The 20130-nt window shown below is 46.7% G+C and overlaps 1 protein-coding gene across 3 annotated transcripts in view; it reads right to left on the minus strand.

Annotated features, from left to right (window-relative positions):
- The window catches only part of PCDH1 (protocadherin 1), a 345490-nt gene that overhangs the window by 225737 nt on the left and 99623 nt on the right, over positions 1-20130 (minus strand). The window lies entirely within an intron of this gene.

Raw genomic sequence — 20130 nt, forward strand, 5'->3', positions numbered from 1 at the left:
TGAAATAAATGTATAAGTATTCAACTGGGGGGACAATTTATATATTTGTTTAAGTATTTTTTGGTGTAGTCTTGTTTAGCTTTGGTTTTTGTATTTTTAGAGGGGGCAGTTTGTATTTTAATATTTTGAATAGAATTTTAAAAAGTAAAAATTGCTGGAATATATTTGGGAACCTTGGAATAATATATATATATATATTTTGCAAAAATTTTTATTTTCCATAATAATTCCCACAATTTAACCAGTGTACAATACAATCACTTATCCAACAATCAATCCTATACTCAGATTATGCTCAATCAGGCCTGCTCAGCCGCCACTCCCTTCCTTAATCCTTTCTACCCTTCTCATCCTTCTTCTACTTTCCCCACCATCCTTCTCCTCGCTTTCCTACTTCCCCTCCTCTTTCCCACTTCTCACTTCCATCCTTTCTAACCCTCTATCTTCCCCTCCTTCTTCTCCTCCTATCCTTTCTTCTCCCTCCCTTCTTTCCTACCTACCTACCTACCTACTTTCTTCCTTCTTTACTCCTCTTTCCTTACCATTTCCCTTCTGGAGTGGTTACCGAGCAGTCCCGACTTTACACCATTCCAACTTGTTTAATTCTACCATTATTCCTGTACAATGGCAATCAATCAATTTATAATCTTCCCCTTCCCCCCCATTTCCCCGCTCCCCCCCCGAGACTTCCCAGAACAGAATACAGGGTATAGTAACTAACAAACATAATCTAAAATATAACATAATGGGGAGAAACAGGCTCAAGCTTAATCCCTCCAAGACGGAGTGGCTGTGGATGCCGGCATCCCGATTCAGTCAACTGCAGCCGCGGTTGACTGTTGGAGGCGAGTTATTGGCCCCAAAGGACAGGGTGCGCAACTTGGGTGTCCTCCTGGATGATCGGCTGTCGTTTGAAGATCATTTGACGGCCGTCTCCAGGAGGGCCTTCCACCAGGTCCGCCTGGTTCGGCAGTTGCGCCCCTTCCTTGATCGGGATGCCTTGTGCACAGTCACTCATGCGCTCGTTACCTCTCGCTTGGATTATTGTAATGCTCTCTACATGGGGCTCCCCCTGAAGTGCACTCGGAGGCTTCAGTTAGTCCAGAATGCAGCTGCGCGGGTGATAGAGGGAGCTACGCGTAGCTCCCATGTAACACCGATCCTGCGCAGACTGCACTGGCTACCTGTGGCCTTTCGAGTGCACTTTAAGGTGTTGGTTACGACCTTTAAAGCGCTCCATGGCTTAGGGCCTGGGTACTTACGGGACCGCCTGCTGTTACCACATGCCTCCCACCGACCCGTACGCTCTCACAGAGAGGGACTTCTCAGGGTGCCGTCCGCCAAACAATGTCGGCTGGCGGCCCCCAGGGGAAGGGCCTTCTCTGTGGGGGCTCCCACACTCTGGAACGAGCTTCCCCCAGGTTTACGCCAAATACCTGACCTTCGGACTTTCCGCCGCAAACTGAAGACGCACCTTTTTATCCGCGCGGGGCTGGCTTAAATTGAATTTGAAATGTTAAATTTTATTAATTTTAAAAGGGGTTTTAGTATATGGTAAATTTTTAAATTCTCAGGCTAATTTAAATAAGTTTTTTAAATTCTGTTTTAATTGTATTTTGTATTGTTCGTTTTATTCTGCCTGTACACCGCCCTGAGTCCTTCGGGAGAAGGGCGGTATAAAAATCAAAATAAATAAATAAATAAAACATATTCCATTTCACACCATCACACTATCAATTCCCTTCTTTCTTAAACTCTAATACATAGCAATTCCTAACTTCACTCAAAAACTAATTGGTATTTTTTAATCTGATACTTATTTTGAATATAATCGATCCACTTTCTCCATTCCAAAATATATATTTCTTGTGTATAGTCTTTCAAGTAGGCAGAAATTTTTGCCATTTCTGCTAAATTTGATACTTTACTAATCCATTCTCCAATTGTAGGTAAGTCTTCTTTCTTCCAATATTGTGCAATCTTGCAGCAGTTATTAAATTCAAAATCAGTTTTGTCTCTGTAACAGTGCAATCTGGAATTATTCCTAATAAAAAGAACTGTGGAACAAACTTGATCTTCTTTTTCAAAATGTTCTGCATAATCCACCATATTTTAATCCAAAAAGCTTTAACTTTTTTGCAAGTCCACCATATATGATAATAAGTAGCATCCTCACAATCACATCTCCAACATTTTGCTTTCACATTTGGATACATACATGACAGTTTTTAAGGATCTAAATGCCATCTATAAAACATTTAATAAAAATTTTCTCTTAAATTTTGTGCTTGCGTAAATTTAACATTCCTCACCCAAATTTTTTCCCATGTTTCTAACATTATAGGTTGTTGAAAATTTTGTGCCCATTTTACCATACAATCTTTAACCAACTCCATTTCTGAATCAATTTCAACCAATACATTATATAATCTCTTTATATGCTGTTGACCTTGATCTTTTATTTGTTTTACCAAGTTATCATCACTTTGCCTAATACCAATTTTCTGATCTATTTTCCATCTAGATTGCAATTGTCTATACTGGAACCACGTATAATTTCGCCCTTCATCCCTTTTTCTCCCTAGATTTTAACTGTAATTCCCCTTTTTCCATAATCAAAAGCTCTTTGTAAGTGATAACCTCCATTTTTTGTGATATATTTATTTTTTTTATTTTTTTTGTTTACATTTATACCCCGCCCTTCTCCGAAGACTCAGGGCGGCTTACAGTGTATAAGGCAATATTCTCTATCATATGTCTGGGGATAGTCCATATTGGTATCTTTCCATCTAACTTATACTGATATTTTTTCCAAACCCTCAACAAAGCACTTCTAACCATATTATTCTTAAATATCTTATCAATTTTTTTGTCATATAATACATATGCATGCCAACCATATAACAAACCATAACCTTCTATATTCAAAACCCTTTCCTCTGTTGAATTAATCCAATCAGAAATTAAAGCTAAAGCAACTGCATCATAGTACAATTTCAAGTTAGGCATTTTTAAACCCCCTCTTTCCCTAACGTCTTGCATTATTTTTAACTTTATTCTCGGTTTTTTACCCTTCCATACAAAATTACTAATCCCTTTTTGCCATTCCTGTAAATTTGCATCTTTCTTCAATATTGGAATCATTTGAAACAAAAATAAAAATCTAGGCAAAACATTCATTTTTATAGCTGCCACTCTTCCCAACAATGATAATTGTAACTTCTTCCAATTCTCCATTTCTTTAATTACTTTTCCCCACAATACCTCATAATTATTTTTATATAACTTTATGTTCGATGCTGTAATATATACTCCTAGGTATTTGACCTTTTTAACTACTTCATATCCAGTTATTGTTTCTAGTTCTTCTCTCTGATGTGTATTCATGTTTTTAATTATCATTTTTGTCTTCTGTTGATTCACTTTAAACCCAGATACCTTACTATACTGATCAATTGTCTCCTTTAAATATATGGCTGAATGTATTGGTTGAGATAAAGTAACAACCAGATCATCTGCAAACGCTCTTAATTTATAATCTTGATTTTTAATTCTAATTCCTTTTATTCAATCTGAACCACGTATATTACTCAATAATATTTCCAAAGTTAGAATGAATAATAATGGTGACAAGTCCCTTTCTCAATCTTGAAGGATTCTGTTAATCCACCATTTACTATTATTTGAGCTGTTTGCTTTCGATATATAGCCTTACTTGCTTGAATAAAATAATCCCCAAATTGCATTTTTTCTATTACTTTAAACAAAAACTGCAATCCAATCTATCAAAAGCTTTTTCTGCATCCAAAAAGAAGAGTGCTGCTGAGACCTGGCTGTTTCTTTCCAAATATTCAAGTAAATTTACAATTTGTCTCATATTATATCTCATCTGTCTCCCCTTAATAAATCCTGTTTGATCATTATGTATTAATTGAGTCATCAGTGGCATCAATCTATTCGCTAATATCTTAGCAAATATCTTATAATCAGTATTTAAAAGTGATATTGGCCTATAATTCTCTGGTTTAACATCATCTCGATCTTCTTTAGGTATTAATGAAATAAAAGCTGTCCTCCATGAAGAGGAACTTCTCCTCCCCTTTGTATTCTGTTAAATAACTCCTTAAGTGGTACAATCATCTCATTTTGTAAATTTTTATGATAAGTAGTTGTCAAACCATCTGTACCTGGTGCTTTATTCGCTTTAAGCTGCTTAATTGCAAACACTATTTCCTCTGAAGAAATTAATTGATTCAACTCTTCCCTTTGATCTACTGTAATTTCTAAGATACCGTGGTCCTGTAAATATCTATCTATATCTTTATCATTAATCACATCTCTAGAATATAACTTAGTATAATATTCTAAAAAAGCTTTTTTAATCAAGTTTTGCTGATATACTTCCTTACCTCTATATTCTATTTTATCAATTATATGTCGTTTCTGTTTCTTTCTTAATAAATATGCTAACCACCTTCCACGTTTATTAGTATTATTAAACAAATTATGCTTTGCATATTGTAAATTAGTTGCCACCTGATCTGCCATTAACATATTAAATTGACCTCTTAATATATTTATTGACTTTTATTTTACTATCTCCTGGATTACATACCAATAACTGCTCCTTCCTTTTAATTTCCTCTTCTAATTCTTTTCGCTTTTTCTGCAATCTATTTCTATATTTATTATTCATATCCAATAAAATTCCCCTCATATAAGCCTTGCTGGAGTCCCAAACTATCTCTATAGGTGTCCCCTTATCCATATTCAAAGAAAAAAATTCCTTCATTTGAGTTTTACATTCATTTACATTTTGTTCATATTTAAACAAATTCTCATTCATCCTCCACGACCTCCTGGCCTCCTTTTCCCGATCTAGCTCAATCCAAACCGGGCTATGATCAGACAAAGTTCTAGAACAAATTTTTGTCTTCTTCACTCTGAAAAACAAATCATTAGTAATTAAAATAAAATCGATCTTAGAAAATGATTGATGTCTATCAGAAAAAAATGTAAAATCTCTCTCTTTTTCATTGCGTTCTCGCCATACATCTCTCAGTTCTAAATCTTCCATCAAATCAAAGAAGGCCTTTGGCAATTTTACACGATTGGAAATATTTCTAAGACTTCTTTTATCTTTCTGGATATCCATCACTCCATTCCAATTACCCATTAATATATGAGTTTTATAATCCCAAGATGTTATTCTTTTATGTAAAAACCTATAAAATTTTCTTGTTGTTGATTTGGTGCATAAACTCCTATTAAAAATATCTTTCTCCCCTCCAATAAAAGTTCAATGGCAATATATCTTCCTTGATTATCCGCCTCAATTAATGTTGCAGATAAATTACTCTTTATATAAACAACTAGTCCATTCTTCTTTTCTGTAGCAGATGCAACAAAATGTATTCCCAATTTTGAATTTATCAAATATTTCTGGTCTAATGTTCTAATATGTGTTTCTTGTAAACATACAATGTCATTTTTAAATTGCTTCAAATAATGAAATATCTTTCTTCTCTTTTGTGATGAGTTTAATCCATTAACATTCCAAGATAAAAATCTAATTGCCATTATCAGCGATCGGAAACTTTTGAAGCACCAGCCGCAAATCATCTTTCTTTGGGCCTTGCTCCTCCCATGGTTTCCATCTTGGTAGTAGCAGATTGAGCCTGTTGAGCCTTTTCTTCTTGTTTTTTGCGTTTGACAGCCGCTCTTGTCATCCTTGACTCTTTTGGAATCTCTGATCCCATCTTAGACACATCCAACACTTGTAAAAGGTCTTCTTCCATTACTATCACTTCTTTTTCTTTAATTTCGCCTTCTTTTCTCCTACCATGGTGGACTTCCAGCTTTAAGCACATAAGCATTTTTAATATTTTTAAAATATTTTTAATCACATTTGTCACATGCCAAATACTCAAGAAATGTACACCCTTTGCAGTGGTAAAATCTGAATTGGTTTACTACCGGTTTGCTGGCTGCGCATGCGCAAACACATGGCAAAAGGAGGTATGCGATAAGAACAGAGCTGAGTGCATCAGCTGTGGCGCGCAATCTTTTTTCTACTTTTAAAAGCATTTTTTACAACCTATTCGGCCAAAGAGGTTGTAGAAAAAATGCTTTTAAAAGTTAAAAAAAGAGGCTCTGATGATCGTGCAGCTCAGCTGTGATTGTCAGAGCCTTTTTTTAACCTTTTTACCTTACAACCAAATAGGTTGTAAGAAAATACTTTTAAAAGTTAAAAAAAAGACTGACAATTATGTGGCTTAGCTGGGCATGGGCGGGGAGGATTTCTCTGCTACTGGTTCTCTGAACCACCTGCCGCCATTGCTACAGGATCAGCCGATCTGGGCCGAACCAGGAGCATTTCACCCCTGACCTCTGTCTAGAACTTTTATGTGTTTAAAAATAGGATATATGCAGGGACCAGTTTTAAAACCCGTCTCTACCGGTTCACCTGTGGGTGTGCATGTGCTTGTGCATCCCTTCTGTGCATGCGCAAAAGCTTCTGAACATTCACAGAAGCATCCGGGTGGGTGAGCAGAGCCTCCTGCTGCCACCGCTACCAACTCACCCGATCCAGGGGGATTTAATAATTAATAAAAAAGATTTATTTATTAAAAAACATTTTTTCCTTACTATACAATGCAAACAGAAATAAAAGTAATGGAAAAAAGGGGAAGGAAAGGGGACAGAGAAGGAAAGGTGAAATGGAAGAGAAAAAGGAAAAGAAAAAAATCTAAAAGCAATAGCTTCCAACTTTTTTCCGTGCAGTAGAATGCAGTATTACAGTTACAGTGTCAAGCCTGAATTTGATTGGGGTGTGGGATTGTCTGTTTCTTTGGACATCCTAGCAAGAATTCAGCTTGACACAGCTTGGAGTTGGAGGGGGATGGAGCCTTCAGTCAAAACATCATTCCTAGCTAATGAGTCTGCCACATTCCACCATCTGCTGACCGGAGGAGAAGAAGGAGAGATGTCACTGAGCAACCAGCTCCCATCTTGGTTGGACAATGTGACCAATGTTTTGGAAACTTGAGAAATGGAAAAGTTATATTGAAGTGAAAAGCCCGGGAACGTTAGTACTGACTTTTCACCAGTAGCGCTGACATAATGTATCTAAATAAATTTAATCTTTGAAGAATAGTTATGCCTTGGAGTTCAATTTATGATGGGTGCATTATTTGGAGCCTGACACTAAGCCAGTACTCACAAAAAATTTTCTTCACTTCAACTGGAGCTACATTCTGGAGTCATGAGCCCTGGCTGCTCCCTGGTCAGCCCAGGGAGTAGTTCGAATGGCAATCCCTTGCAATTGCCTAGCAACAGCCCGGATTGACGGCAGAGGGCATCTGGCCACGCTCCCAAACCAGTCCCCCGGTCGCTGTTTGCTCGCCCCGCCCGCCATGTTCATCGCTGCCATGTTCTTCATGCACATGCATCCCATTGCCTTGCAAATCCAATGGGATATGCATGTTCAAAGAACATGGGAGAGACAGCAGCAACTTTTTCCGTGACCTCCGGTACTTTTTGGCAGTCTGCAGCCAGGATGCTTCTTTGCCAGCCGCTTTCCAGCAGCAGCGGCTGGCTGGGGGCCATTGAAAACTCCAGTCAACTTGCCTTCCAGACTCTGGACCAGCTGCTGTGGAAGGTAAGCAGCCCGTAAAAAGAGGCGGTGGTGGGGGAGGAAGTGAAGCTAGGGCCAGGGCTGCTAAAGGAGGGGAAACAGGGGTGACTGTGAAGGGACGGTTGGGGTAGATAGATGGAAATTCCAAAAATTTTCCTACCTTTTCCTGTGGGCGTGGCTAGGTGAGGGAGTCATGTGACTGAGTGGGCATGAGTGACGTCAAGTTGGGCACGCCCATTCAGTCACATGCTCACCTAGCCATGCCCACCAAACCGCTAGCGAAAACTTTTGAAACCCACCACTGCTTCAAGCGATTTAATTTCAAACTGAAATACATCCCAGGGGGGAAGATCCTTCTAGCTGATGTGCTGTCACGGAAGCCACAATACCACAGCAAACGGGAAGAGGTAGTCACGAGATACCTTCCCTTCAGATGGCATTGCAGGCTCTGACCCAGGGCCAGGCCACCTGAAGGCGAACCCTGGACAGAGGGGACATGACCCAAAAGCTGAAAGATGAACTACCGAATGACCCATGGTACAATGACAACCCAGAAATACTAAACCTTAAGGATAGACTAGGCTGAACGAGATCTAAGTTGTATGTGCCCAGCAGAGTCACGACTCTAAACAAGCAGGCCACTTCAGCTACATGAAGACCTACACATGACCAGGCGGCAATTCTGGTAGCAGAGGACAAAAAGAGACATTGAAGACTATGTAAAGAGCAATGCCACTTAAATGGTGATGAAGACAAGACCAGGGAACCCCCACCCCGGATTACTTCAGCAAGTGGCAGACCCATCTCAATCCTGGGAGGAGATAGCTATGGACTTCATCATTGAACTCCCTGAGAATGTGGGGGTGGGGGGAAATAGGGTCATTTGGACCATTGTAGACTTGTTTTCCAAACAGACCCACTTTGTAGCTTGTCCAGGGCTCCCGTCAGCGCCGAAACTGGCAAACCTATTCATGAGGCATATTTATAGGTTACATGGAGTCCCCCACAGAATCATTTCCGATCGGGGACTCCAATTCACAGCTAAGTTCTGGAGGGAGTTCATGAGGGCCATCAGGTCCTCGCAAGGATTTAGCTCTGCATTCCATCCGAGTACTAACAAAGCCACAGAGTGCTACGTCAACTATCAGCAATGCAATTGGACTGGGCAGACTTGCTGCCACTTGCGGAAGTAGCATATAACAATGCAGTGCAGAGCAGCCCTGGATTGACCCCCTTCCAAGTGACCAGTGGGATGGAATTTGTCCCTATGTCTGAACTCCCTAAGGAACCCCCTTCCTCCATGTCACTGAGTGGATGGCGTCACTGAAGAAGGCATGGCACAATATGAAACGGGCCCTAAGTGAGGAAGTGGAGGAATATAAGAAACAGGCCAACAAGCATTGGTCTCCCCAATTGCAGTTTAAAGTGGGAGATAAGGTTTTCCTGTCCATAAAGTACCTGAAATTAAAGAAGCTTGGTCCCAAGTTCCTAGAGCCATTTCCTATAGTGAGGGTGATAAACCTGGTGACAGTACGCCTCCAACTTCCCAGGTTGTTGGGGAAGATACATCCGGCATTCCACTGTAGCTTATTGAAACCAGCAGTGAGTTCACAAATCTGACCAGTGGGTTGAGCACCCCCTAAGCCTATGGTGATCGAGGGTCAAACTCATTACAAAATAAAGAGAATCTTAGACTTCAGGGTGCAAAGGGGGCAACTGAAATACTTAGTACACTGGAAGGGATACCTGCTTTCTGAGGCCATTTGGATAAAGAGTTGGAAAGTTAGTGCAGATAGGTTAGTAAAGCAGTTCCATGGCAAGTACCCTCAAAAACCAAAGGAGCCTCCTGGGGAAGGGAGATGGGGCTAGTGGCACCAACTAACCCCACAGTGTTTCACCTTTCCAGGGTTGTTCCTTCTGTTGGGGGGGGGGGAAGCCTGTCAAGCCTGAATTTGATTGAGGTGTGGAAGTGTCTGTCTCTTTGGACATGCTAGCAAGAATTCAGCTTGATACAGCTTGGAACTGGAGGGGGATGGAGCCTTCAGTCAAAACCTCATTCCTAGCTGATTAGTCTGCAACATTACACCATCTGCTGACCAGAGGAGGAGGAGGAGAGATGTCACTGAGCAACCAGCTCCCATCTTGGTTGAACAATGTGACCAATGTTTTGGAAACTTGAGAAACAGAAAATTTATATTGAAGTGAAAAGCCCGGGAATGTTAGTACTGGCTTTTCACCAGTAGCGCCAACATGATGTATCTAAATAAATTTGATCTTTGAGGAATAGTTATGCCTTGGAGTTCTATTTATGATGGGTGCATTATTTGGAGCCTGACAATCAGCTTTTTATTTATAGCAAATAGTAACATGGGTAGCCCTTGACTTACAGCCATTCATTTAGTGACTGTTTAAAGTTAAAAGTTAGGCTTTAAAGATAAAAAACAGCACCTAGAATTGCACCCGGTAAAAAACTAAGAGCCAATATGGCATGTGCAATAGTGGTGTAACATAGACATAAAGTATTTATTTATTTATTTAATCAAATTTATATACCGCCCTATCTCCCGAAGGACTCAGGGCGGTGAGTACAAGGAGGCACTCAACGTTGCACACTTCGGTGGACTTCCGTTGGCGCCATTGGTGTTGAAGACGATCATTTGGATCGCCAGCCCCGTGATCACGTTAAAAACCGCTTGGACAGCACAAATCGGCTGTCTGACAGTTTGGAAACCTTTTGTCGTGACCCACTCCTCCGCTGACAGCCGGGTCGGGGAAGTCCATATCAGGCGTGCCTCTGCAGCTCTGCCAAAGTCCTAGCAAAGTTCTCAAGGCAGGCAGGAGACCAGAAAGTGACTTCAGCAATCCAAGGTAGACTTTGCCTGACTCAGAGAATGCCAGAAAGCAGATCCTTTATATAGGCCATGGGGTGTGGCTCCATGACTCAGCACTTATCCAGGCCTGCCCCTCCCTTCCTTCTGCTGATGCCGCCTATCAATTCTCCTGAAGCGAGGATCTCTCCAGGCTCCAGCTGTTGGTAATTGACATTCCTCAGGCTCACATGCTGTGGGGGAGGGGAAGGGGTCTAGTTGCTCCATTTGCCTGGGCATGGAGCCAGGGCTGGGGGCTGGAGGCACTTCAGGCCCTTCATCTTGTTCGGCTTGTCTGGGCATGGTGCCAGGGCTGGGGCCTGGAGGCATGCCAGAACATTCCTCAGCATTCGGAAGGAGATAAGAGGGGCCCAGCTGCGGGGAAAGCGAGCAAGACACAACACTATCCCTCACCACAGGGCCCTTCCCCCGGGGCTGACGATCGGGATGCGGTTGGGCCAGGTTCTGCTCGTGGAAGGCCCGCACCAGGTCCGGGGCATGGACGTTGGAGGCGTCGACCCAGGTGAACTCGGTCCCGTACCCCTGCCACGCAATCAGGTATTGAAAACGCCCCTTCAGCTAGCGGGAGTCGCGTATGCTGTGTACCTCGTACTCCTCCGCCCCATCCTCGCCGATGGCAACAGGCGGCGCCGGGCGCCGGAGGGGACACGGCGGGGCCTCAGGGACCAGCAAGGACCGGTGGAAGACGGGATGGATTCTCATGGAACGCGGCAGGGTCAGCCGGTAGACCACCGGATTGATGACAGCCTCGACGGGGAACGGACCAATGAACCGGTGGTCCAGTTTCATCGCCGGCCGGTCAGACGGGAGATGCTTTGTGGAGAGCCACACGCAGTCTCCGACTGCCAGCGGGGGTGTTGCCCATCGGGAGCGATCGGCGACCCGCTTGTAGTCCTCCTTCGCCCGATTCAGCTGCCGACGCACCATCTGCTGGACCGCATGCAACTTGGAGAGGAAGGTCTGTGTCTCGGGAACCGGGGAGTCCGGGGGCACCAGAGGGAAGAGCCGCGGATGGTACCCCAAGTTGGCCAGGAACAGGGTTGTCTGGGTGGAGGTGTGTTGGGAGTTGTTGAAGGCGAACTCCGCCAGGGACAGGTACTCGGCCCAATTGTCCTGCTGCTGGTTCACGAAGCACCGGAGGTACTGCTCCAGGACGCCGATGAACTTCTCCATCCCACTGTCGGTCTCCGGATGGTGCGCCGACGACAGGCACACCTGCACCTCAAACGCAGCCATCAGGCTCTTCCAAAAGCGAGCCGTGAACTGCACCCCACGGTCCAACACCACCCTGTCCGGCAGACTGTGGAGGCGGAAGATGTGTCTTGGTGGTGGTGGGCAGCCCACGGCACAGGATGAAGTGTGCCATCTTGGTGAGCATGTCCACCAGCACCAAGGTGAACCCCGAGGACGGCGTCAGGTCCGTCAGGAAGTCCATGAAAATCGCCCCCCCCGGGTCTGTCAGGAGTCGGCAAGGGCTGGAGGAGACCAGGAGGGGCCCCCGTGGCGGCCTTGGCTTGCCGGCACGGCACGCAGGACATCACGTAGGCATGGACGTCATGCCGCACCTGGGGCCACCAGAAGGTCCGCGTCACCAGGTTGAGTCTTGAAAAACCCGAAATGGCCCGCGGCAGGGTTGTTGTGACACTGGGCCAGGACAAGGGACCGGAGCGGTCCCGTGGGAACATACAACTGCCCCCGGAACTTGAGCACGTCCTCTTCCAATGTCCACGGAGACGTGGGGCCCGCCTCCGCTCGCCGCTGCTGAGACCAGGCGTCTTGGCGCTGTGCCTCTTGCACCGGGCCCTTAAGTCCACCGGTTCCTGGGCGGCGGCCAAGACTTCCGCCGGCAGAACTGTCCGTGGAGGAAGAGGCGCTCAAGTACTCCGGCTTACGGAACAGGGCGTCCGCCCTCCGGTTGTGGCCGCTAGGGATATAGGCTATGCGGAAGTTGAACTGGGCGAAGAACAGCGACCACCGGATCTGCCGCTGGTTCAACTTCTGAGCCGTGGTGAGGTGCTCGAGGTTCCGATGGTCCGTTCGGACCTCCACCTGATGCCGGGCCCCCTCCAGGTGGTGCCGCCACGCCTCGAACGTGGCCTTGATAGCCAGCAACTCCTTTTCCCAGATGGTATAGTTGCGCTTGGAAGGGTTGAGCTTCCGCGAACAGTATGCACAGGGAAAAAGAGTGCCGCCATCCACCGGGGCCTGTAGCAGCACCGCTCCGAGGGCGACGTTGGAGGCGTCCGTCTCCACCACGAAAGGCCGGTGCGGGTCGGGATGTCGCAGGATGGGTTCTGTGACGAAGGCCTTCTTGAGAGCCGTGAAGGCCTCCTCCTGCGGGGGACCCCACCGGAATGGGATGTCCTTCTGGAGGAGCTGGGTGAATGGAGCCGTCAGCATGGCGAAGCCCGGGATGAAGGTCCGATAGTAATTGGCGAAGCCCAGCAGCCGCTGGACATCCTTCACCCAACGCGGGGCTTCCCAGCTGCACAGGGCCTACATGTTGCGCGGGTCCATGGCGATCCCCTCGGGTGAGAGGATGTGCCCGAGGAACTCGATGGACGTCTGGAGGAAAAAGCACTTCTCCAGCTTGGCGTAGAACTGGTGCTCCCACAGGCGCTACAGGACCAGGCGGAGGTGCTGGAGGTGATTTTCCCTGGACCGGCAGTAGACCAGGATGTCGTCCAGGTAGATCACCATGAACCAATCCAACATCGTTCATAAAATGTTGGAAGACGGCGGGGGCGTTGGTCAGCCCGAATGGCATGACCGTGTACTCGTGTACTTGGAAGGCCGGATGAACCCTTGGACCAAGTTTTTGTCCAGAAAGTCCCTGAGGGCGGCCAACTCGGGCTCGGACATGGAATACAGGCATCCCGTTGGCAGCGGGGTGCCGGGCTGCAGGTCCACGGGGCAGTCGTAGGGTCGGTGCAGGGGCAAGCGGTCCGCCTCCTTCTCGCTGAAGACGTCAGCGAAGTCCCGCAGCTCAGGGGGCATGGCAACGGCCGGGCTGAAGAAGTTCTGGCTGGCGCAGGTGTGGCGGATGTGGTCGACGCACTGCAGGCTGGGGAAAGAGATGGCGTTCTGCAACCAGGCCACCTGAGGGTCGTGAGTCCACAACCAGGCCAGTCCGAGTGTCAGGCCTGGAAACCATACTAGACTTTAGGGTTCCAGATGCTGCCACATTTTTCCCCTGAGGGGAAGAAGGGGGGTTGAGGGGTATGGTAACATTCTTCAAGCGGTCAAGGTCGGATGGTGTTCACATCTGCAGGAAGAGTGGCAAGAAGATATTCGAATGAACTGGGAGAACGTGGGACCATGTGACCAGCAAAGGGGTCAGGGGGGTGGGACTCTTGGGGTTTGTATAACTGGGAAAAGAATCCGGAAGTTCAGTTTTGGAATTTCACTCATCGTGTGCCAGTTTCCTCATGCTAGTAAAGAACTCTGAAAGACAATGGCTTCTGAGGTTTTTTTTATGCAGAAGAGGTTTTTCTGGAACTCTGACATTATTCCAAAACTCCTAACTTTCTTTTGCTTAATGGTACCCTCTCCTCCGCTCAGAGGGGGCCCGTTAGGGGGGTGCTGGGCCCCAGCCTCTGCAACCTCCACAGCGGTGCAAAGACCCTGCAAAGATGGAAGGGCAGCAAGCTGAAAGCATGGAAGTAGCACAGAAGTTGGAATCTGAGGATTTAGTTGAAATCACCTACTTCCCATCGGAAGATATGACTCAAAAACCCGAAGTGGTAGAGCCTGCTTGTCAGCTTGGTGCACGGCCCAAAGACTCCGATTCATGGGTAAGCTGTCGTTCGGGAGAAAACCTTTCCCCGGGGTGGAATGGAGAGCCCCCTCCCTCTTCTCAACCTCACTGGAGGACAGTAAAACCCGGAGAATCGGGAGAGTCACTGGATTGGGACCTGAGAAAACCCCTGAAATCCCAGTCCCTATTAGACCTCCCGGAAACTTTTGAGCGTTTGGAAGCCTCGTATAAGCTCAGCTCACCCATCTAGAGAGCCTTTAGCTCAGCCTAAATTCACCTTCCCTCCCACCAGAGAGGGAGAAATTACTGAAGCTCAAAGCTGTTCCGATGAACGCAGGAGGACCTCCCTTCCCTCCTTCAGACGGCAGGGAGTTCAGGCAGCACCAGGGACTTGGGGGGAATCGCAACTCCCCCCTCCAATTGACTTTTCCTGCCAACAGAGGCCTACGCTGCCTCCAGCTGCTTCTATTCCTCCTGGTTGGGCATTTTATCCTGGACAAGGATGGATCCAATACCAATGGCAACCAGCAAGTTCAGCACCTTTCTTTCCTGGGGGCCCCAGGCCGATTTTTGCCTCGTCAACTGAAGCATTTCAAGGACTTCCTTCTCAGCAGCCAGGGGGAATTCCACCCCCCTTTACAACTCAGCAACCAGCCACAATAGCAATGGCCTTCCCACAAATCCCTCTTCCACCGCAAGCAGGCCAGCTAAACCCACCTGCACCCCCTCACCCCGCCCCTCCCCCTTTCAAACCAACCTTTGATGGGAATCCACACCACCTGGCTTACTTTCTCAGCAGAATTGAGGCTTACGTTGAACAATATAGACATCAATACCCATCAGAAAGAAGCCTAATCAACGCCATCTCGGATGGTATGAATGTGGGGCTAGCCTCAGAATGGATAGCTCAACTACACAATGAACGTGCACCAGAACTAAACGATGTTCACGCATTCATGGCACTGCTTCGCAACCGGTTTCAAGATGATGACCTAATTGCAGAATGTGAAACCACCTTAAAAACGATGAAGCAGGTAACAGGCCTCTAAAACAATTTGTATGGGATTTCAAAAGGGTTGCTGGTAATCTTAGACATTGGCCAGATCGCATCCTCCTCTACTACTTCAAAGACGCAATCGATCAAAACATCAGAAAAGCCTGCTCCACCAGAGGAATCCCAGAACAACTAAATGACTGGTACAACATGTCCATAGCTCTGGACAGAGAATTCAACCCCCTCCAAAGCCAATCAGCAACTACAACTCTACAACGACCACCTACAAGACCCTCTCTCTTAAGACCAACCACACCCTCCACCTTTCAGCCTTCAACAATAATCAAATGCTACCGTTGTGGAAAACTAGGACATCGGGCGTCAGTTTGCCTAGCTCCAACACCCCTCCCACAGTATCGCCCACCAACTGCTACCCGACCACGCAAACCCCCTCGAAAAAATCCAAATACCAGTCGCTTTGCGAGACAAGCCATAGACCTCCCTACTGGCCTTCCGTCATCTGAGTCACCTCCTGACGACTCAAACCAAGCAGAAAATGACCCAATGGTGAATGCACCCATTCCTCCATTTGCTATCAAAGTAAACTTAATAATTCCAGGGGGAGGGGCCAAAAAAGATTTAGAGGCTATTGTGGACACAGGATGCACCAGATGCCTAATTTCAACCTCTACGGTCGCCCAACTCCGTATAAAAACATTTCCCTTGAAACACCCAATTAAATTCCACCAAGTAGATGGAACCTTGATTGGTGGCGTTCCAGCGATCCAAATCACACAACTGGTTCGCTTAGAAATTGGAGCCCATCATGAACTTATAAGATTCATAGTAATTCCAAAGATGTCAGAATCCATCATCCTGGGTTTAGCTTGGTTGGACAAATGGGAACCCACAATCAAATGGGAGGATGGATTCAGGAAAATTATATGGACTTTCAGACCCTTAGACCCAATTCCCCCTGCCGAAAAAAACCTTATCCAAAATGACCACCAGAGGGAACCAACAACCACCATATCCAATCCATCTCCTAATGAACCACGCATCCCTAAAGCATACGTGGATTTATCAGACGTTTTTAGTGAGGATGAATGTAACCTCTTACCCCCCCCCCACCGACAAACTGATTGCACAATTGAATTGCACCCGGAGGCAATTCAAAACCCAAAATGTACTCAATGATGCCAGCCGAAATGTCTGAACTAAGAAAATACATTGACACTAACCTAGCCAGAGGGTTCATTGAACCAGCAAAATCACCTGTAGCTGCGCCCATGCTATTTAAACAAAAGAAAGATGGTTCGCTTAGATTGTGTATTGACTTCAAAAATATCAATGCAATTTGCATACAAAACACATACCCTTTACCACTTATGCACGATTTGCTGAACCACTTATCAAAAGGCAAAATTTTCACCAGATTGGATTTAAGGGAAGCCTATTACCGGGTCCACATCAAGGAAGGTGATGAATGGAAAACTGCTTTCAACTGCCCCTTGGGCAGTTTCCAATACCGTGTCATGCCTTTTGGCCTCCAAGGGGCTCCAGCTGTTTTTATGCAACTAATTAATGAAACCCTCCACCCCCACCTCTACAATGGAGTTCTTGTCTACTTAGATGATATTCTTATCTACACAAACAATATCAAACAACACATCAAATTGGTCAGACAAGTCCTTAAAAAGCTCTTAGCGGCCAAGCTATATGTCAAACTTTCCAAATGCGAATTCCATAAGGAATCCCTAGACTACCTAGGTTACCGGATATCAAACAAAGGTATCAAAATGGACCCAGGAAAAGTAAAAGCGGTGTTGGATTGGCAACCGCCACGCACACGTAAGCAACTTCAAAGTTTCCACGCAAATTCATTCCTTCTTTCGCAGAAGTAGCTCTACCATTAACAGATTTGCTAAAAACTGGGCCATTACCCGCCAAACCCAAACCTAACCAACCCCTACCTTGGACAATGGACTGCCAACGTTCCTTTGAACACCTGAAACGCCTATTCTCGATGGAACCAATTCTTCAACACCTGGATCCAAATAAACCTTTTGTGGTCCAAGCTGACGCAAGTGATGTAGCAGTAGCTGCTGTCTTATTACAACGGAATACCGACAACAATCTTATGCCCTGCGCGTATGTGTCTAAAAAACTGACGGACACTGAACGCAGATGGGCAGTTTGGGAAAAGGAAGCCTTTGCAGTGCGCTGGGCACTCCTCTCCTGGAGACACTTCCTTGAAGGGGGAAAGGAACCATTCGAGGTGTGGATGGACCACAAAAACCTCGAATACTTAAAAACCCCTCGAAAACTTTCTCCCAAACAAGTTTGATGGGCTCAGTTTTTCTAACGGTTCCATTTCGGTGATATGGACTGTAGTGGACTTGTTCTCTAAACAGGCCCACTTCACTGCGTGCAGCGGATTGCCATCGGCGAGAAAATTAGCAAAGCTCTTCGTCAAACACATCTACAGACTGCATGGAGTTCCTAAAAGGATAATATCTGACAGGGTGTTCAATTCACAGCCAAGTTCTGGAGGGAGTTCCTACGGTCCATTGGGTCTTCTCAAGGACTTAGTTCTGGGTTCCATCCGGAGACCAATGGGGCGGCTGAAAAATTAAACTCGATGGTGGAACAATACATACGGTGTTATATAAATTACCAACAAGAAAACTGGTCATATTTGTTACCATTTGCAGAGGTCGCATATAATAATGCTGTATACAGCAGCACGGGGTTAACCCCTTTTCAAGTAACCACCGGCATGGACTTCGTTCCAATGCCTGAACTCCCCGTGCCACCCCCCACTTCCGTTTCCCTAACGGACTGGATGAATTCGTTGAAAAAAGGTTGGGAAAATACAAAAAAGGCCTTAGCTGTGACAGCTCGGAATTACAAAGCCCAAGCTGACAAACACCGTTCCCTTCAACCCCCATTTCGCATTGGAGATAAAGTCTTTTTATCTACTAAGTATCTGAGGTTGAGAATACCCAGCAGAAAATTCGGTCCAAAATTTTTGGGTCCTTTCCCCATTGTAAAAATTATTAATCCCGTTACCGTCCAACTCAAGCTCCCTCGAATGTTGGGGAAAGTACACCCGGTATTCCATACCAGCTTATTAAAACCTGCTAGACAGTCTGGTCTGAGACCTCAACCTGCCGCTCCCCCACCGCTCTTGATAATCCAAGGTGAAACCCACTATGAAATCAAAAAAATCCTTGACTCTAGACTATACAGAGGTCAATTACAATATCTAGTCCACTGGAAGGGATATCCATTATCTGAATCTACTTGGGTCAAAAGTTCGAAAGTAAATGCGGACAATTTGATTAAACAATTTCACGACACTTTCTCTGACAAACCTAAAAAACCTCTTTAGGGGGTAGAGGGGGGTAGAAGGGAAGTGTGGACCACTGACACTCTTCTTTATTAACTCTTTGTTTTATTTCCTGGGATATAGCTTCTTTTCCAAGGGGGGACGCCTGTCAGGCCTGGAAACCATACTAGACTTTAGGGTTTCAGACGCTGCCACATTTTTCCCCTGAGGGGAAGAAGTGGGGTTGAGGGGTATGGTAACATTCTTCAAGCGGTCAAGGTCGGATGGTGTTCACATCTGCAGGAAGAGTGGCGAGAAGATATTCGAATGAACTGGGAGAACGTGGGACCATGTGACCAGCAAAGGGGTCAGGGGGGTGGGACTCTTGGAGTTTGTATAACTGGGAAAAGAATCCGGAAGTTCAGTTTTGGAATTTCACTCATCGTGTGCCAGTTTCCTCATGCTAGTAAAGAACTCTGAAAGACAATGGCTTCTGAGGTTTTTTTTATGCAGAAGAGGTTTTTCTGGAACCCTGACACCGAGGATCACCGGGAAGTGGAGGTCTGCCGTCACGTAGAAGTGAATCGCCTCCTCATGGTCCCCGATGGCGAGGCGCAAGGGCTGTGTGGTGAAATTAATGGGTCTGGCCACCAGCTCCCTCCCGTCAATGGTCTCGACGCTCATCGGAGGGTCCACCGGTACCAGGGGGACCCCAAAATGGTCCATGAAGGCCCGGTCCATAAAGTTTGTGGTGGCCCCCGAGTCCACCAGCGTGTGCGCCGGGATCCCCTCCGGCCGGTCACCCACCCACACCCGGGTGTCCAAAATCAAATGCCGAGGGGGCCCGGGGTCCACATCGGCCATGTCTGGCGGGGGCTTGGTCCGTGCCCGGCCTAAGGTTTCCCCTAGGCCGAGCTTGCCCCGTTTCCCGACTGGCCAGGCTGGGATTCGGGGACAGGCGCACGTGCTCCGCCGCGCTTCCTGGGGCATGCGGCGGCGAAATGGCCAGGCTCCCCACAGTACAAACACAGCCCCCTTGGCACCTCCAGCTCTGCTCCTGGGCCGTCAGGCGAGGCCTGGCCACTCCTAACTCCATGGGCTCCTCGGCGGCGGCCACGAAGCGCAGGGCGGCCCGGGACAGGGTCGGCCCGGGTTGAGGGAGTGCGACGGTCATTGACGGTTGCTGGCGGCGACGGGACGGGTGTTGCTGGAGACGGGTGTCGAGGCGCAGGCAGAGGGGCACCAGGTCAACGACGGTCCGTGGCACCTCCACCCGAGCCAGCTCATCCTGGAGCTCTTCCGAAAGGCCCCTCTGGAACGCGTCCGCCTGTGCCGTGTCGTTCCAGTCCGAATCGTGGCACAGGAACCGGAATTCAGCGGTGTACTCCCGGAGGGGGCGCGGCCCTTGTTGGATCTCTCCTAGGTGCCGGGCGGCCGTCTGGGCCCGCACGGGGTCCTCATACATGAGGCGCAGTTGTCCCCAGAACCCCTGGTAGTCCACCAGCAAGGGGCTGTTCCTGAGCA

This window comes from Ahaetulla prasina, chromosome 3 (genome assembly GCF_028640845.1).
Source record: "Ahaetulla prasina isolate Xishuangbanna chromosome 3, ASM2864084v1, whole genome shotgun sequence".
Lineage (NCBI taxonomy): Eukaryota > Metazoa > Chordata > Lepidosauria > Squamata > Colubridae > Ahaetulla > Ahaetulla prasina.